At 45.9% G+C, this 19,571-nt stretch overlaps 1 non-coding gene across 1 annotated transcript; it reads right to left on the bottom strand.

The window, feature by feature from the left end:
• Positions 1-12,887: 12,887 nt before the first annotated feature.
• Positions 12,888-12,980, bottom strand: trnar-ucu (transfer RNA arginine (anticodon UCU)). The gene is made up of 2 exons: positions 12,944-12,980; positions 12,888-12,923 (listed from the first exon to the last, which is right to left on the bottom strand). It is a non-coding gene; the product is annotated as a tRNA-Arg (tRNA).
• Between the last annotated feature and the right edge of the window lie 6,591 nt (positions 12,981-19,571).

The raw sequence follows: 19,571 nt of genomic DNA, 5'->3' as shown, positions 1-19,571 counted from the left end.
GTCTTTAAAATTATGAAGGGGTTCGATAGGGTAGACAGAGAGAAGATATTTCTAGTTGTGGGGGGAGACCAAAACTGGGGGCCATACATATGAGATAGTCACTAATTAATCCAAAATGGAATTCAGGAGAATTTTTTTTACCCAGGGAGTGGTGAGAATGTGGAAGATGCTATCAGAAGGAGTGATTGAGGCGAATGTCATTTGAGGGGAAACTAGATAAGGACCTGAGGGAGAAAGGAATGGAAGGATGTGGTGATAGTGTGAGATGAAGTAGGGTTGGAGGAGGCTCGTGTGGAGCATAAACGCTGGCGTGGACAGGTCGAGCCGAATGGCCTGTGTCTGTGCTGTAAAATTCCATCTAAGCCTTGGATATGGAAGTTGTGCCACATGCCTGCAGTTGCCAACATAACAACTCTCTTCAATCAGAGTGAAAGGGATAAGTCAGATAACTACAGACCAGTCGGCCTAACATTGGTGGTGGGTGAGCTCCAAGAGAAAGAAAAAAGAAAGTCTTGCATTTCTACAGCGCCTTTCATGACCTCAGGACGTTCCAACTTTTTAGCGCCAATGAAGTGTAGTCACTGTTGTAATGTAGGAAATGTGGTAGCCAATTTGCGCACAGCAAGCTCCCAGAAACAGCAGTGTGATAATGACTAGATAATCTGTTTTAGTTATGTTGATTAATTGTTGGCCCAGGACCCAGGGGAGAACTCTCCTGCTCTTCTTCGAAATAGTGCCATAGGAACTTTTACGCCCACCTGAGAGGACAGACGTGGCCTCGGTTTAACATCTCATCTGAAAGACAGAGCCTCCGACAGTGCAGCACACTCTCTCTACTGCATTGGAGTGTCAGCCTGGATTTTGGTGCTCAAGTCACTGGAGGGGGGAGAGCGAGAGTGACTCAGGGCAAGGGTGCTTCCCACTGAGGCACGGCTGATGGGAGCAGGGACTGCAGGGAGGATGAGCAACCTGGCCACAGCACCGTGGAACGGAGGGCCATTCAAGAGGGGGGAGTAAATAGAAATGTTGCAGTGGTAGGGGATAGTATTATTAGGGGGAAAGATAGAGTTCTCAGCAACCGAAAGCGAGAGTCCCGAAGGCTGTGTTGCCTTCCCGGTGCCAGGGTTAAGGACATCTCCTCTGGGCTGGAAAGAAACTTGCAGTGGGAGGGGGTGGATCCAGTTGTCATGGTCCATGTTGGTACAAACGAGGTAGATGACACTAGGAAGCCGGTTCTGCTAAAGGAGTATGAGCAGCTAGTGGTCAAATTAAAAAACAAAACCTCAAGGGTAATAATAGCTGAGCCACGAGCGAATTTGGCTAGGACAAATAAAATTAGAGACTTAAATGCGTGGCTCAAAGACTGGTGTGGGAGAAATGGGTTTTGCTTCCTGGGACACTGGCACCAGTACTGGGGCAGGAGGGAGCTTTTACGTTGGGACGGGCTTCACTTGGCCATTGCTGGGGCTAGAGTCCTGGCGGATCATATAACTAGGGCTGTAGAGAGGGCTTTAATCTAACTAGTCGGGGGTAGGTTCCTAGAGAGCAAATAATAAAAATGACAACAGAGAAGGTCATAGACTTAGGTCGTGGGGAAATTAAAAACCAGAGCGTGTCAGGAAGGGGCAGAAGGTATGGAGTAAAAGGTAAAGTAATACAAAGGGCAAAAGCAGGAACTAAGTGTCGCAAAACATATATGAAAGTTCTCTATCTGAATGCACGTAGCATTCGTAAGAAAATAGACGAGTCAATGGCACAAATAACTACATATGGGTATGATCTTGTGGCCATTACAGAAACATGGCTGCAGGGTGACAATGCCTGGGAATTAAACATACCAGGTTATTTAACGATCAGGAAGGACAGGCAGGAAGGAAGGGGAGGTGGGGTGGCTATGTTAATAAAGGAAGGAATCACTTTAATACAGAGAAATGATATTGGGTCAAAAGATCAGGATAATGAAACAGTTTGGATGGAGGTAAGGAATAATAAGCGGAAAAGAACACTAGCGGGCGTAGTCTATAGGCCTCCAAACAGTTGCAACTTTTTTGGACGGAGTATCAATCAGGAGATAGTTGAGGCTTGTAGTAAGGGAACATCTATAAATATGGGGGATTTTAACTATCATATGAATTGGACAAATCAAATTGGGTAGGGCTGCCTTGAGGATGAGTTCATTGAGTGTATTAGGGATGGGTTTCTTGAGCAGTATGTAACTGAACAGACCAGGGGGCAAGCAACCTTAGATCTGGTCCTGTGTAACGAGACAGGATTAATTTAAAATGTCCTAGTAAAGGATCCCCTTGGAATGAGTGACCATAACATGGTTGAATTCCATATTCAATTAGAGGGTGAGAAGGTTGGATCTCAAACAAGCGTGCTAAGCTTGAATAAAGGAGAGTATGAAGTTATGAGAGCGGAATTGAGTAGGGTGGATTGGGAAAATAGATTAAAGGGTAAGACGATACATGATCAGTGGTGTACATTTAAGGAGTTACTTTACAACTTCCAAAAAATATATATTCCACTGAGAAGAAAAGGGTGTAAAAGAAAAGACAGCCATCCGTGGCTAAGTAAAGGAATTAAGGATAGTATTCGACTAAAAACAAGGGCATATAAGGTAGCCAAATCTTGTGGGAGGATAGAGGATTGGGAAAACTTTAAAAGACAGCAAAAAATAACAAAAAGATTGATTAAGAAAGGGAAGATAGTTTATGAAAGTAAATTAGCAATAATATAAAAACAGATAGTAAGAGTTTTTATAGTTATATAAAAAGAATAAGGGTGGCTAAAGTAAATGTTGTTCCCTTAGAGGATGAGACCGGGAAAATAATGGTGGGAAATATGGAGATGGCAAAAACACTGAATGAATATTTTGTATCGGTCTTTACAGTAGAGGACACTAAGAATATCCCAACACTGGACAAACAGGGGGCTAAAGGGGGGGGAGGAGCTAAGCACGATCAAAATCACTAAGGAAGTGGTACTCGGTAAAATAATGGGACTCAAGGCGGATAAATCATCTGGACCTGATGGCTTACATCCTAGGGTCTTGAGGGAAGTGGCGGTAGGGAATGTGGATGCATTGGTAATAATTTCCAAAACTCCCTGGACTCAGCAAAGGTCCCGGCAGACTGGAAAACTGCTCAGGTAACACCCTTATTTAAAAAGGGCAGTAGTCAGAAGGCTGGAAACTATAGACCGGTTAGCCTAACATCTGAGGTAGGTATAATTTTGGAATCCATTATTAAGGAGACAGTAACAGGACATTTGGATAATCATAATTTAATAGGTCAAAATCATCATGGTTTTATGAAGGGGAAGTCATGTTTGACAAATTTGCTGGAGTTCTTTGGGGAAGTAACATATAGGGTGGATAAAGGGCAACCATTGGACGTAGTGTATTTAGACTTCCAAAAGGCATTTGACAAGGTGCCACACAAAAGATTATTGCTTAAGATAAAAAAAATCACGGGATTGGGGGTAATGTTCTGGCATGGATAGATATTGGCTATCTAACAGAAGGCAGAGAGTTGGGATAAATGGTTCATTCTCAGACTGTCAATCAGGAACTAGTGGTGTTCCGCAGGGGTCAGTGTTAGGTCCCCAACTTTTTACAATCTCTATTAACGATTTGGAGGAGGGGACCGAGTGTAATATATCAAAGTTTGCAGATGATACTAAGATGGGAGGGAAAGTAGTGAGTGAGGAGGACATAAAAAACCTGCAAGGAGACATAGACAGGCTAAGTAAGTGGGCAGAGATTTGGCAGATGGAATACAATACTGGAAAGTGTGAGGTTATGCACTTTGGCAGGAAAAATCGTACAGCAAGTTATTATCTTAATGGCAAGAAACTGGAAAGTACTGAAGTACAAAGGGATCTGGGGGTCCTGGTGCACGAAACTCAAAAGGTTAGTATGCAGGTGCAGCAAGTGATTAAGAAGGCAAATGGAATGTTGACTTTCATTGCTAGAGGGATAGAATATAAAAATAGGGAGGTATTGCTTCAGTTGTACAAGGTATTGGTGAGACCACACCTGGAATCCTGCATACAGTTTTGGTGTCCATTCATAAGAAGAGACATACTTGCTCTCGAGTCAGTACAAAGAAGGTTCACTCGGTTAATCCCGGGGATGAGGGGATGGACATATGAGGAGAGGATGTGTAGATTGGGATTCTACTCATTGGAGTTCAGAAGAATGAGAGGCGATCTTATTGAAACATATAAGATTGTGAAAGGTGTGGATCGGGTGGATGCAGGGAGGATGTTCCCGACGATGGGTGAAATTAGAACTAGGGGGCATAGTCTTGGAATAAGGGGCTGCTCTTTCAAAACTGAGATGAGGAGGAACTACTTCACTCAGAGGGTGGTAGGTCCATGGAATATGCTGCCCCAAAAAGCTGTAGAAGCTACATCATTACATAAATTTAAAACAAAAATAGACAGTTTCCTAGAAGTAAAGGGAATTAAGGGTTACGGGGAGCGGGCAGGAATTTGGACATAAGTCTAGGTTCGGATCGGACATGGCCCTGTGGGTAGCGGAGCGGGCCCAGGGGCCGTGTAGCCTGATCCTGCTCCTATTTCGTGTGTCTATTTCTTTTAGATTCAGGAGATGGTTCTGTGATAGTAGATTGGCGGTTAGGATCAGATCAGCCATGATCTTATTGAATGGTGGAGCAGGCTCGAGGGGCCGATTGGCCTACTCCTGCATCTATTTCTTATGTTCTTATGTTCTTAAAGGGTCTGATGAAAGGGAGGAACTGAAAGAAATCAGTATTTGTAGGGAAATGGTGTTAGGGAAATTGACGGGATTGAAGGCCGATAAATCCCCAGGGGCTGATAATCTACATCCTAGGGTATTTCAGGAAGTGGCCCTAGAAATAGTAGATGCATTACTGATCATCTTCCAACATTCGATGGAATCTGGAACAGTACCCATAAATTCGAGGGTAGCTAATGTTACCCCACTATTCAAAACAGGTGGTAGAGAGAAAAATGGGAATTACATACCGGTAAACCTGACATCGGTAGTGGGGAAATGCTAGAGTCCATTATAAAAGATGTAATAGCAGAGCACTTGGAAAACAGTGACAGGATCGGACAAAGTCAACATGGATTTACAGAAGGTAAATCATGCTTGACTAATCCACTGGAATTTTTTGAGGATGTTACTGCTAAAATAGATAATGGAGAACCAGTGGATGTGCTGTATTTGGACTTTCAAAAGGCTTTCGATAAGGTCCCGCATAAGAGATTAGCGTGTAAAGTTAAGGCACGTGGGATTGGGGGCAAGGTATTGACTTGGAGAGAGAACTGGTTGCAGACAGAAAGCAAAGAGTTGGAATAAATGGTTCTTTTTCCGAGCGGCAGGCAGTGACTAGTGGGGCACAGCAGGGATTGGTACTTGGACCCCAGCTATTCGCAATATATAGTAATGATCTAGACAAGAGAGCTAGATGTAATATCTCCAAGTTTGCAGATGACACAAAGCTGGGTGGGCATGTGTGCTGTGAGGAGGATGCCGAGAAACTCCAGTATGACTTGGACAGGTTGGGTGATTGGGCAAAAGCATGGCAGATGCAATATAACGCGGATAAATGCGAGGTTATCCACTTTGGTGTCAAAAACAGGAAGGCAGATTATTATCTGAATAGCAATAGATTGGGAGAAGGGGAAGTGCAACGAGACCTGGCTGTCCTTGTACAGCAGTCGCTGAAGGTAAGCATGCAGGTGCAGCAGGCAGTTAAGAAGGCAAATGGTATGTTGGCCTTCGCAGCGAGAGGGTTTGAGTAAAGGAACAAGGATGTCTTGCTGCAGTTATACTGGGCCTTGGTGAGACCACATCGTGAGTATTGTGTGCAGTTTTGGTCGCCTTATCTGAGGAAGGATGTTCTTGCCATGGAAGGAGTTCAGCGAAGATTCACCATGCTGATATCTGGGATGGCAGGACTGACGTATGAGGAGAGGTTGGGTCGATTGGGCTTATAGTCGCTGGAGTTTAGAAGAATGAGTGGGGATCTCATTGAAACTTATAAAATTCTGACAGGACTGCACAGACCAGATGGAGGAAGGATGATCTCGATAGCCGGGGAGTCCAGAACGAGGGGTCACGGTCTAAGGATAAGGGGTAAGCCATTTTGGACAGAAATGAGGAGGAATTCTTCACCCAGAGAGTGGTGGACCTGTGGAATTCTCTACCACAGAAGGCAGTAGAGGCCAGTTCATTAAATATATTCAAGAAGGAATTGGATATATTTCTTAAGGCTAAAGGGATGAAGGGGTATGGGGAGAAAGCAGGGACCGGGTACTGAATTTGGATGATCAGCCATGATCGCATTGAATGGCGGAGCAGGCTCGAGGGGCCGAATGGCCTACTCCTGCTACTATCTTCTATGGTTCTATGTTTCTATGACCTTATATGGGATAAAATTAATACTCAACTAGAAACCGTTCTAGAAACCAGGAAGCTGGTTAAAAGGCAGAAGCAGAGTGCACTAGTGATTGGGTGTTTTTTTGACTGGACGATGTAAAGAGTGGGCCCCCCTGCATCACTGCTGCGACCGTTGCCCTTCTTGCTATTTCAACAATCTGGACTTGGGTACAGAAGCAGACGTATTGACATTTGCTGCTAACACGAAAAACAGGGAGCCTGGGTGGCTGTGAAGGAACCGTCAGTGAACATTTAGAGAAGAATATGGAGAGGAAATGTACACCAAATGGTGTGTTAAAAGCTGCCGAGGAGTCCCCAACAATAGATATTTACAGAGCAGAGGAGACCATTCGGCCCACTGTGTTAATTCTGGGTCTTTGCCACAGCAATACTAAACTAAACCCACTGACCCACTATCTCCCCATCGACCTGGATGAAACGCAAACTAATCCCACTGCCCCCTCTCCCCCCAAAGCACTGTAACAATCCCAATCCAGTCCCACTGTCCCGCTCTCTCCCCAAAGCCCTGTAACAATCCCAAACTAATCCCACTGACCCGCTATCTCCCCATAGCCCTGCATCAATCCCCAAACTAATCCCGCTGCCCCGCTCACACCCCATAGACCTGTATCAATCACAAACTAATCCCACTGCCCCGCTCTCACTCCATAGCCCTGAATCAATCCCAAACTAATCACACTGCCCCGCTCACACCCCATAGCCCTGTATCAATCACAAGCTAATCCCACTGCCCCGCTCTCACCCCGTAGCCCTGATTCAATCCCAAACTAATCACACTGCCCCGCTCACACCCCATAGACCTGTATCAATCACAAACTAATCCCACTGTCCCGCTCTCTCCCCAAAGCCCTGAATCAATCCCAAACTAATCACACTGCCCTGCTATCTCCCCACAGACCTGTATCAAACCCCAAACAAATCCCAGTGCCCCGCTCACATCCCATAGACCTGTATCAATCACAAACTAATCCCACTGCCCCGCTCACACCCCATAGACCTGTATCAATCACAAACTAATCCCACTGCCCCGCTCTCACCCCATAGCCGTGAATCAATCACAAACTAATCACACTGCCCCACTCACACCCCATAGACCTGTATCAATCCCAAATAAATCCCACTGCCCCGCTCTCACCCCATAGCCCTGCGCCGGCACTTTGAAAGAGCTCTGCAATTAATTTCATTCACCTGCCCTTTCCCCATAGCCCTGTAATGTTTTTCCTTCAAGTATTTATTCAACTGCCTTTTGAAAGTTACTATTGAATCTGCTTCCACCGCCCTTTCAGGCAGCGCATTCCAGATCACAACAACTTGCTGCTTAAAAAAAATGTTTCCTCATGTCACCTCTGGTTCTTTTGCCAATCACCATATATCTGTGTCCTCTGGTTACCGAACCTTCTGCCAGTGGAAACACTTTCTTCTTATTTATGCTATCAAAACTATTCAAAATTTTGAACATCTCTATCAAATCTCCTCTTAACCCTCTCTGCTCTATGGAGAACAATCCCAGCTTCTCCAGTCTCTCCACATAATTGAATTCCCTCATCCCTGGTACCATTCTGGTAAATCTCCTCTGCACCCTCTCTAAGACCTTGACATCCTGTGTTGACTTTAATAACATAGCACTGATTTGACACGTTCCTGTGAAAGGTCATTGATCATTAAGAGATTGTAAATCTCACCTGCTTGCTGCTGGGGTTTGCCGATGTTGTGCTGAGACTGTAAGTGCAATGGTTTTGAAATGACTATCAGAGGGGATGTGGTTTAGAAGTCACATGAATGAAATGACAGTTTCATCTTAAAAAGGAGACGTGTAAGTGAAAGCAGTCCACGAGGAGGCTGGATTGGCTCGTGTGTGTCATGGGCTGTGGTAACCCACTGTCCAAACTGCCTACTGTGGGCAGCAGCAGCTGTAACAGCTGGGAGCCCCTTTCTTTATCTTGACAACTTCCCTTCTCCACCTCTCCCCTCCTGCTGAAACCCATCACAACTGGTCCTCTGCTCAGCCATTGCCCACAGCCAGCAGGGTGAGTGGACAAGATGCCAGGTTATTCACCCTCTCCCGAACACAGGGCCACTGACACCAATTGTAACCGTTGCCAGGCTCAGGTCAGCTCCCTCAGCACAGGCCGGAATGGAACCTGGAGCTTTCCAAATGCAATGAAGTAAGAAACAAATACTGGCCAGGAAAGTCTCAGCGAGTTCGAGAAACCTGTGCGTTTGTTTGATTGAAACCAAAACGGCTTCAAACCCGAGGATACGTCACACAGGTGGAGAAATTCAGTTCACTTTTTCGACACAATTCAAAGCAGCAGAAGCAATGAACACATTGAAACCGGCAAATATGAACATATTTATCACTAAGCAACAATAGAATAAGGAGCATATGGCACAGAAAAGGAAGAAATGAAAGAAAGATTCAAAGAAAGAAAGAAAGTACAAGGACTTGGGGTTTTATACACTGGCACTGTGTTTCTTTCTGCGCTGGGACAGCAGAGGGCACAATCGGAACATCAGCCACATCAGTGCCTGAAACATGGTTCAATAGGAACTGGAGGAGGCCATTCAGCCCCTCGAGCCTGTCAAACCGGAACTGGAGGAGGCCATTCAGCCCCTCGAGCCTGTCAAACCGGAACAGTAGGAGGCCATTCAGCACCTCGAGCCTGTCAAACAGGAACAGGAGGAGGCCATTCAGCCCCTCGAGCATGTCAAACAGGAACAGGAGGAGGCCATTCAGCCCCTTGAGCCTGTCAAACAGGAACAGGAGGAGGCCATTCAGCCCCACAAGCCTGTTACAAAGGAACAGGTGGAAGCCATTCATTCCCTTGGCCCAGTTACACAGGAACAGCTAATTTATTATTATTGTTTCATGTGATGTGTTTGCTCTGAAATAAATTATTAAAAAGTTTAGCCTGCATTGGCTGGGATTCGAACCCGGGTCTCACCACATGGCAGGCAAAAATTCTATCCCTGAACCACCAATGCTGACTTTGATAACCAACTCCATTTTCCGGTAGCTACAATTTATTTTTGACTTTTGTTAATAGAAGCGAGGACACTGCGGTAAAATAAAAAGCGAAATGCAGCAGATGCTGGATCTGAAATTGTTCATTAAATGTTGGAAACACTCCACAGGTCAGGGAACATGTTTGGACAGAAAAACACAGGGTTAACCTTTCAGGTCCATGAGCTCTCGGTAGAACTAAGATTTTGCAGCTTTGTAGGTCCCGTGTGAGCTTCCTTCCAAATTTTTAAACTTTTAAACTGCTCAAAAATTACAAAATTAAGAAATTAACCTGCCCCCGAAAAATAAATGGCCCATACGGGGATCGAACCCGCGACCTTGGCATTATTTGCTCCACGCTCTAACCAACTGAGCTAACCAGCCCATCTATAGCGTTAACCTATAGTAACATCCCTGTTTCTGGTCTTTGCAAGCTAAGTCACTTTGTCTTGGAAGGCTGTAAAAGAAAGATTTGAATTTCTACAGGGCTTTCACGACCTCAGGACATCCCAAAGTGCTTTACAGCCAATGAATACTTTTTGAACTGTTTTGCATCTGTGACAGGTAGATTGGTCAGGAGGAGTTCAAGCAGGTTTTCCCCTCGTGTTGGTTCCCTCACCACCTGCCGCAGGCCCAGACTGGCAGCCATCTCCTTCAGGACTCGACCAGCTTGGTCAGTAGTGCTGCTACCGAGCCACTCTTGGTGATGGGCATTGAGGTCCCCACTGTAAGATTCGCGAGATTTTCATTAAATAATCACGTAGGAAAATAGGGTTAATAAAACAGCTTTATTGACCAAAAGAAGCTTATACAGAGAAACTTTGGATAAAAGGGCACACAAAATGGCCGCCGGACCTCATGACCAGCTTCTGGGACCATTTGAATTTCTGTTACTGCAAGCCAGACAGGCTTGTGGATTGAGGACATTAAAAGCCCGCGAAAACCAGTTTCGGGAAGCTGAAACTCATGGAACTGAGCATACATATTGATTGGATTATAAGTACAGGATAGATTTGGGTGGCAGGATGAGACCCATCAAGAAATTGTCAGACAATTGAACGAACGCTTTAACCCATTACACTGTGCAAAGAGAAGCCGTTTAACAGCCATCCAGGGCAATCTCCATACCGATCAATATACAAACCAAGTTACGGTAACAATGCAAAGACATTATCGGCCCAGGAAGGCCAGTTAAGCTATCACCGACTCCCGTTATGAAGACAAAAAACCCCTGCAGAGAGTTCTGCCCACCAAAATTATTACAAAGACAGGACTATGTTTTGGCGGGAGATCAGAATGTTCCAAAAAGTATAACTGTGGATTGAGTAAAGTCCATTAGGGGTTCGACTCTTCTGCTTCAGTACGGAACGTGTTTGTTTTGTGGTTCGGTAAACGGTGTCCAGCGGGGTGTTCAGCCGTGTGTTTCGCGACTTTGGGAGGTTCGGCCAGGCAAGGCCCGGCCATGACAAGAAGACGACGAGAAGAATTGGGCTTGGAAGCCAGCTCAGCCAGGCAAGGCTCGGCCATGACGGGAAGACGACGAGGGAGGCCCGGGTACTTTTGTCGGGAGATCATCGACGACCGAGGCCGGAGAAGAAAACACTCAGGGCCCGGGTACTACAGTTCTTCAACATCACATCGGTAATGGATTCATCCGTGGCGAGCGCTCACCAAGGCTGTATTGGCTGCCTCCTCGCAGGAGAACCAAGAGGAAAACAAGCTGCGCCAGAAGCTTCCAAACCCATGTGACGACGGAAAGCTGTGTTGAATGGATGCAAAGCTTTTTTCGCAATTCTTAAAGTGGTGAGCATGATCCCGAGTCTCTCAAATCGAAACTTAGTTAGGTTTAGGGGAGGGGGTTAAGGGTAATTGTAATGTGTTGCCTCTTTCACGATGTGCCGTGTGTTCCCCATTTCTATAGAATTAAGTTTATAGATGTGTGCATGCTTGTAGTTGCTTTAATCATGGAGGAGTACTGATTCATCAGCTGAGGAGGGTGGCAGGTGGTAATCAGCAGGAGGTTTCCTTGCCCATGATGTTCCTGTGTAACAGGCTTGAGGGGCTGAATGGCTTCCTCCTTTTCCTGCATAACAGGCTTAAACGACTGAATAGCCTCCTCCTGTTCCTGCATAACAGGCTCGAGGGGATGAATGGCCTCCTCCTGTTCCTGTTTGATAGGCTCGAAGGGCTGAATGGCCTGTTCCTCTTTATGTGTAACATACCCGATAAGCTGATTGTCCTCCTCCTGTTCCTTTATAACAGACTCGAAGGGCTGAATGGCCTCCTCCTGTTCCTGTATAACAGACTCAAGGGGCTGAATGGCCTCCTCCTATTCCTGTGTAACAGGCTCAAGGGGCTGAATGGCATCCTCCTGTGCATGTATAACAGGCTCGAGGGGCTGAATGGCCTCCTTTTGTTCATGTATAACGGGCTTGCGGAGCTGAATGGCCTCCTTCTATTCCTGAGTAACCGGCTCGAGGGGCTGAATGGCCTCCTCCTGTTCCTGTCTAACAGGCTTGAGGGGCTGAGTGGCTTCCTCCTTTTCCTGTATAACACGCTCGACAGGCTGAATAGCCTCCTCCTGTTCCTGTACAACAGGCTCGTGTGTCTGAATTGTCTCCTCTTGTTCCTGTGTAACAGGCTTGAGGGGCTGAATGGCCTCCTTCTGTTACCGTGTAACAGGCTCGAGGGGCTGAATGGCATGCTCCTGTGCATGTATAACAGGCTTGAGGGGCTGAATGGCCTCATCCTGTTCATGTATAACAGGCTTGAGGGGCTGAATGGCCTCCTCCTGTTCCTGTATAACAGACTCGTGTGTCTGAATTGCCTCCTCCTGTTCCTGTGTAGCAGGCTTGAGGGACTGAATGGCCTCCTCCTGTTCATGTGTGGCAGGTTTGAGGGGCTGAATGGCCTCCTGCTGTTCCTGTGAAACAGACTTGTGGGTCTGAATTGCCTCCTCCTGTTCCTTTATAACTGGATCATGGGTCTGATTTGCCTCCTCTTCATCCTATGTAACAGGTTCGAGGGGCTGAATGGAGTTGTACTGTTCTTGTACAGATCTTGTATCGCTGAACGGCTTCCTCCTGTCCAATGCAACAGGCTCGAGGCGTTAAAAGCCTCCTCTTGTCCCTGTGTAACAAGTTCGAGGGGCTGAATGGCCTCCTCCTGTTCCTGTGTAAAAGGGTCATGGGACTGAATGGCCTCCTCCTGTTCCTATGTAAATCGGCCATGGGACTGAATGACCTCCTCCTGTTCCTATGTAAAACGGCCACGGAACGGAATGGCCTCCTGCTGCTCCTGTGTAACAGAGTCAGGGTTTGAGAGGACTCAGAGGGAAAGTGTTGGGGTGGCAGGTTCCCTTCTCTGAATTAGCGATTTACTGCAAAATGTATCTTCGGTGAAGGAAACACCAAACCCTGATCCAAAATCCGACTCTGGTGGGACTTAAACCCACAACCTTTAAATGTCTTAATTTGTCATACAACTAGAAGTCCAATGCGCTATCCATTGCGCCACAGAGCCAATTACATAAAGGTGCATTACAAAAGCAAAATAGTGTTGAAGCTAGAAATCTGAAATATAAACAGATGAAATGCTGGAAACACTCTGCAGGTCAAGCAGCATTCCATGTCTGTTTAAAAGGGATCTACTTTCAGTCCCGGATCATTCTGTGTCTGTTTAAAAGGGACATGCTGTCAGTCCCGGATCATCCTGTGTCTGTTTAAAAGGGACATGCTGTCAGTCGCGGATTATTCTGTGTCTGTTTAAAAGGGACATGCTGTCAGTCCCGGATCATTCTGTGTCTGTTTAAAAGGGATGTGCTGTCAGTCCCGGATCATTCTTTGTCTGTTTAAAAAGGACATGATTTCAGTTCCGGATTATTCTGTGTCTGTTTAAAAGGGATGTGCTGACAGTCCCGGATCATTCTGTGTCTGTTTAAAAGGGACATGCTTTCAGTCCCGGATTATTCTGTGTCTGTTTAAAAGGGACATGCTGTCAGTCCCGGATCATTCTGTGTCTGTTTAAAAGGGATGTTCTGTCAGTCCCTGCTCATTCTGTGTCTGTTTATAAGGGATGTTCTGTCAGTCCCTGGTCATTCTGTGTCTGTTTAAAAGGGATGTGCTGTCAGTCCCGGATCATTCTGTATCTGATTAAAGCGGATGTTACATAATATTATAAAGTCTGCCCCACAGAAACAGTCCATTTGCACGAACTGGTCTCCACACGAGGCTCCTCCTTCTCTATTTCTCCTCACCCCCAGAAAAAACTAGAATCAGTAATGGTAACCATGAAACTATCGAATTGTCGTAAAAACCCATCTGGTTCACTAATGTCTTTCAGGGAAGGAAATCTGCGTCCTTACCTGGTCTGGCCTTTGTGTGACTCCAGTCCCAAAGCAATGTGGTTGACTCTTAACTGCCCTGTGAAATGGCCTAGCAAGCCACTCAGTTGTAACAAACCGCTACGAAACAAAATAATAAAAATGTAACTGGACGGACCACCAGGCCTGATCCATATCAGCCTCCTCCTGAGGTCCCCACCATCACAGAAGCCAGTGTTCAGCCAATTCGATTCACTCCACGTGATATCAAGAAAAGGCTGAGCACACTGGATACAGCAATGGCCCTGGGCCCTGACAACACCCCGGCTATCATTCTGAAGACTTGTGCTCCAGCCAAGCTGTTCTAGTACAGCTACAACACTGGCATCTATCCAACAATGTGGAAGACTGCCCAGGTTTGTCCTGTCCACAAAAAGCAGGACAAATCCAATCCAGCCAATTACCACCACATCAGTCTACTCTCTACTCTCAATCATCAGCAAAGTGATGGAAGGTATCATCCACAGTGCTGTAAAGTGGCACTTACTGACCAATAACCTGCTCATTGATGCCTGGTTTGGGTTCTGCCAAGAGCACTCGACTCCCGACTTCCTTAAAACCTTGGTCCAACATGAACAAAAGAGCTGACCATCGACATCCTGGGGGTTACCATTGACCATAAATACTGTGACAACAAGAGAAGGTCAGAGGCTAGGCATTCTGCGTCGGGTGTCTCACCTCCTGACTCCCCAAAGCCTTTCTACCATCTACAAGGCACAAGTAAGGAGTGTGATGGAATACTCTCCACTTGCCTGGATGAATGCAGCTCCAACAACACTCAAGAAGTTCGACACCATCCAGGACAATGCAGCCCGCTTGATTGGCACCCCATCCACCACCTTAAACATTCACTCCCTCCACCACCGGCGCACCGTGGCTGCAGTGCGTACCATCTACAAGATGCACTGCAGCAACTCACCAAGGCTTCTTCGGCAGCACCTGCCAAACATGCAACCTCTTCCACCTAGAAGGACAAGGGCAGCAGGCGCATGGGGACACCCCCACCTCCAAGTTCCCCTCCAAGTCACACACCATTCTGACTTAGAAGTATTTCGGCCGATCCTTCATCGTCGCTGGGTCAAAATCCTGGAACTCCCTCCCTAACAGCACTGTGGGAGTACCTTCACCACACGGACTGCAGCGGTTCAAGAAGGCGGCTCACCACAACCTTCTGAAGGTGCAATTAGGGATGGGAATTTAATGCTGGTCTTGACAGCGCACCCACATCCCATAAACGAATTTAAAAAAGTCCTATCAGCATATCCTTCTATTCCTTTCTCCCTTCCTTTTAAATGCATCTATAGTGTTCGCCTGAACTACTGCATTCTCAGCGCTCTTTGGGCAAAGAAGTTAATCCTGAATTCCCTGATGGAATTATCGGTGAGTTGTTATGACCTGTCTTCTCTGAGCTATTTCCTGACTCACTCACAGTAGGAAGTATTTTCGTGCAGCTAATGTGGAGCTGCGATGGTCGAGTGGTTAAGGCGTTGAACTCGAAATCCAATGGGGTTTCCCTGCGCAGGTTCGAGCTGCTCGCAGCGACTTTGATGCAAATTCTTTATTTTATTTCATCGGCTCCCTGTGGCGATCACTGGCCCCGAAATTGATCAGAATTCCCTCCACTGCACTTTATTACACTGATTAACCCAAAGCTTTTGTTCCAATTGAAACACTAATAAATTATCGGCATTAGTTAGATATTGTGGATTTGTTGGGAACTAGTGAGCAATACACAGACAAAGCAGCATCAAGAAACCAATTAATAAAGAGCCCTGCAGCGTTTGGTAGGGATTCACCTTCAGCTACTAAGTGGGAACACGGTTTGGTTTTATAAAACTGAACACGAATTAAAAAGTGTGTAATAAGACTACGACAGGACTCGAACATGCAATTTTCTGATAACCTCAGAATTAGTAGCAAAGGCAGATGCCTTATCCATTAGGCCACGCGGGCACTAGCAGTAGCTTGCAGATCAGATGACATCTGTGGACAGAGAAATAGAGGGTCAACCTTCCAGTTCCTTGAGCTCTCGGCAGAACTAAGGTTTTGAAGCTTTGATTCAAAGTATTGCAGCTCCAATCTTTTCAGCAAATAGCAAAATTAAGAAACTACCCAAACCATCAAAAAGTAAATGGCCCGCACGGGTATCGAACCCGCGACCTTGGCGTGATTAGCAATACCTTCTAACCTACTGAGCTAACCGGCCTGACTTCACACAATTTGCTGTTAAATTCAATTTATGTTGATTTTTGGTTTTTGTCAGTTGACTTCGAAGGCTGTAAAAGAAAGACTCTGATTTCAACAGCGACTTTCACCTCAGGACGTCTCAAAGCACTTTACAGCCAATGAAGTTGTAGTCACTGTTGTAATGTAGGAAAAACAGCAGCAGCCAATTTGTGCACAGCAAGCTCCAACAATGTGATAATCGAGGATAACCTGTTTTAGTGATGTTGATTTGAGGATAAATTTTGGCTACAGGACACCGGGGTAAAGCTCACCACCCCCTGCTCTTCTTCCAATAGTGCCATGGGATCTTTTATGTCCACCCGAGAGGGCAGAGGGGGCCTCAGTTTTGGAATTGTATTCCACCACAATCAGTACCCTTATGGACCGGCATATCCCTCACCCTACCATTAGCATCAAGACAGGGGACCAACCCTGGTTCAATGAGGAGTGAAGAAGTGCATTTCAGGAGCAGCACCAGGCGTATCTAAAATGAGGTGCCAACCTCATGAAGCTAAAACACAGGACTACACACATGCTAAGCTATGGAAACCGCATGTGTCGACAGAGCGAAGCAATCCAACAACCAACGGATCAGATCAAAGCTCTGCAATCCTGCCACATCCAGTCATGACTATTTTAATTTAATTTAATTTGTTCCTAGGATTTGGGCAACGCTGCTGGCAAGGCCAGCATTAATTGCCCATCCCTAATTGCCCTTGAGAAGGTGGTAGTGAGAAGCCATCTTGACCCGCTGCGGTCAATGAGGTGAAGGTACTCCAATCGTACTGTTAGGGAGGGATTTCCAGGATTTTATCCTAGCGATGATGAAGTTATGTTGATATATTTTCACGTCGGGATGTTGTGTAACTTGGAGGGGAACTTGGAGGTGATGGTGTTCCCATGCCCCTGCTGCCCTTATAAGAACATAAGAACATAAGAAATAGGAGCAGGAGTCGGCCATTTGGCCCCTCGCACCTGCTTCACCATTCAATAAGGTCATGGCTGATCTGATCTGGGCCTCAATTCCACTTTTCTGCCTGTTCCCCCTTAACCCTTGACTCTCCGATAGTTCAACAGTCTGTCTATCTCAGGCTTGAATATAACCAATGATTGAGGCTCCACAGCTCTCTGGGGTAGATAATTCCAAAGATTCACAACCCTCTGAGAGAAGAAATTCCTCCTCATCTGCGTCTTTAATGGACAAACCCTTATTCTGAAACTATGCCACCTGATTCTAGATTCCCCCATGAGGGAAAACACCCTCTCAGCATCTACCCTGTCAAGCCCCCTCAGAATCTTATATGTTCCAATAAGATCACCTCTCATTCTTCTAACCCCCAATGAGTATAGACCCAACCTGCTCAACCTTTCCTCATAAGACAATCCCTTCATCCCAGGAATCAACCTAGAGAACCTTCTCTGAAATGTCTCCAATGCAAGTATATCCCTCCTTAAATAAGGAGAACAAAAATGTATGCAGTCCTCTAGGCGTGGCCTCACCTGTACAGTTGTAGCAAGACTTCCCTACTTTTATACTCCATGCCCCTTGCAATAAAGGCCAACATTCCATTTGCCTACTTAATTACTGTATGCTAACTTTTTGTGTTTCATGTACGAGGACACCCAGATCCCTCTTAACCGCAGCATTCTGTAGTCTCTCTCCATTTTAATAATATTTTGCTTTTCTATTCCCTCCATGGCCTCACCCCTCCCTATCTCTGTAATCTCCTTCAGCCCCACAACCCCCTGAGATATCTGCACTCCTCTAATCCTGCCCTCTTGAGCATCCCTGAGTATAATCGCTCAACCTTTCCCAACCTAAGCTTTGGAATTGCCCTGCCTAAACATGTCCACCTCTCTTTCCTCCTTTAAGACGCTCCTTATAACCTATCTCTTCGACCAAGCTTTTGGTCACCTGCCCTAACTTCTCCTTATGTGGATTGGTGTCAAATGTTTTGTCTGAAAATACTCCTGTGCAGCGCCTTGGGACGTTTAACTGCGTTAAAGGTGCTATATAAATGCAAGTTGTTGTTGATGATGGTGGTAGCGGATTCGGTGATGGTTATGCTGTTGAATGTGAAGGGGCGGTGGTTAGACTTTCGCTTGTTGGAGCTGGCCATTGCCTGGCACTTGTGTTGGCTGTTGTCATGTGTGGCACAGAGTGACATATGTACAGTATTTGCCGATCGGATAGTGTATGATTGACAACTGCAGGTTGTATGCTGAAAGTTTAATACAGGAAATTGTCAGATGGAGTCTCGAAAATATAAGCTTATAGATATGCGCCAACTCCGATGGCCGGTGAGCTCATTTGGTTCGGGCGTGATGCTAATGACGCCAAGGTTGCAGGTTCGATCCCCGTATGGGCCATTAATATTTTTGTTTTGAGGTTAGTCTCTTCTTGTTCTTTTTGAGCAGCTTCAAAACTTTGGAAGGAGAGTCACATGGGACCTGTAATATTTTGATGCAAAGCTGCCGAGTTAGTTCTGCCGAGAGCTCATGGACCTGAAAGGTTAACGCTGTGTTTCGACGTCCACAGATGTTCCCTGACCTGTGGAGAGTTTCCAGCATTTAATGAACAATTCCAGAACCAGCATCTGCTGCAATTTGCTTTATTTTACTGCAGTGTCCCCGCTTCTATAAAGAAATACAAATGTTGTGTTCATGATCAGGAGTGCAGTGACTGAAAGGATGGTGCAGGCAGATTCAAGAGTGGCATTCAAAAGGGAAAACATTGCAGGGCTGCAGGGAAAGGGCGGGTGAGTGGGACAAGCTGAAGTGAACTTGTAGAGACCCGGCACGGGCTCGTCGGGCCGAATGGCCTCCTCCTGTGCAGTAACCATTCTTATAAAAGACTCTATCAATACAAATCTTTCTTTTAGAGCCTGCTGAGAAAAAAGTGAATGAGCCGACAAAAAAGGAAAATCAACCAAAAATAAACTGAATAAGAAAATCCAAAAGGCCGGTTAGCTCAGTTGGTTAGACTGTGGTGCAAATAACGGCAAGGTCGCGGGTTCGGTCCCTGTAAGGATTATTTGCTTCTTGTTAGAGAGGGTCGTTTCTTTTTTTTGTTATTTTTTGAAAAGTTTGGATGGAAACTCACACGGGACCTGTAATACTTTGAAGCAAAGCTGGAAATCCTGAGTTATGACCTGTGTAGCGTTTCCAACATTAAATGAACAATTCCAGATCCATCGGGACTTCTCATATTTCAATCAGTGAACGGTTCACAGCCGCTTATTGGCTTGGAGTGCAAAGAATAGAACTGAAATAAATACAATCCCGGGGTTTAATCACTCATTATTAACATATCGCAAGAAACAGACCGTTCGGTCCAACCAGTCCATGCCGACGTTTATGCTCCACTCGAGCCTCCTCCCGTCTTTCCTCATCGAAATCTATCAGCATAACCCTTTGTTCACTTCTCCCTCATGTGTTTATCTAGCCTCCCCTAAAATGCATCTATAATATTCGCTTCAACCACTCCCTGTGGTAGCGAGCTCCAC

Source organism: Somniosus microcephalus, unplaced genomic scaffold (assembly GCF_052327205.1).
Source record: "Somniosus microcephalus isolate GS21.2 unplaced genomic scaffold, FLI_Smic_1.0 unresolved_chr8, whole genome shotgun sequence".
Taxonomy (NCBI): domain Eukaryota; kingdom Metazoa; phylum Chordata; class Chondrichthyes; order Squaliformes; family Somniosidae; genus Somniosus; species Somniosus microcephalus.
This window is presented reverse-complemented; position numbering and strand designations above follow the sequence as displayed.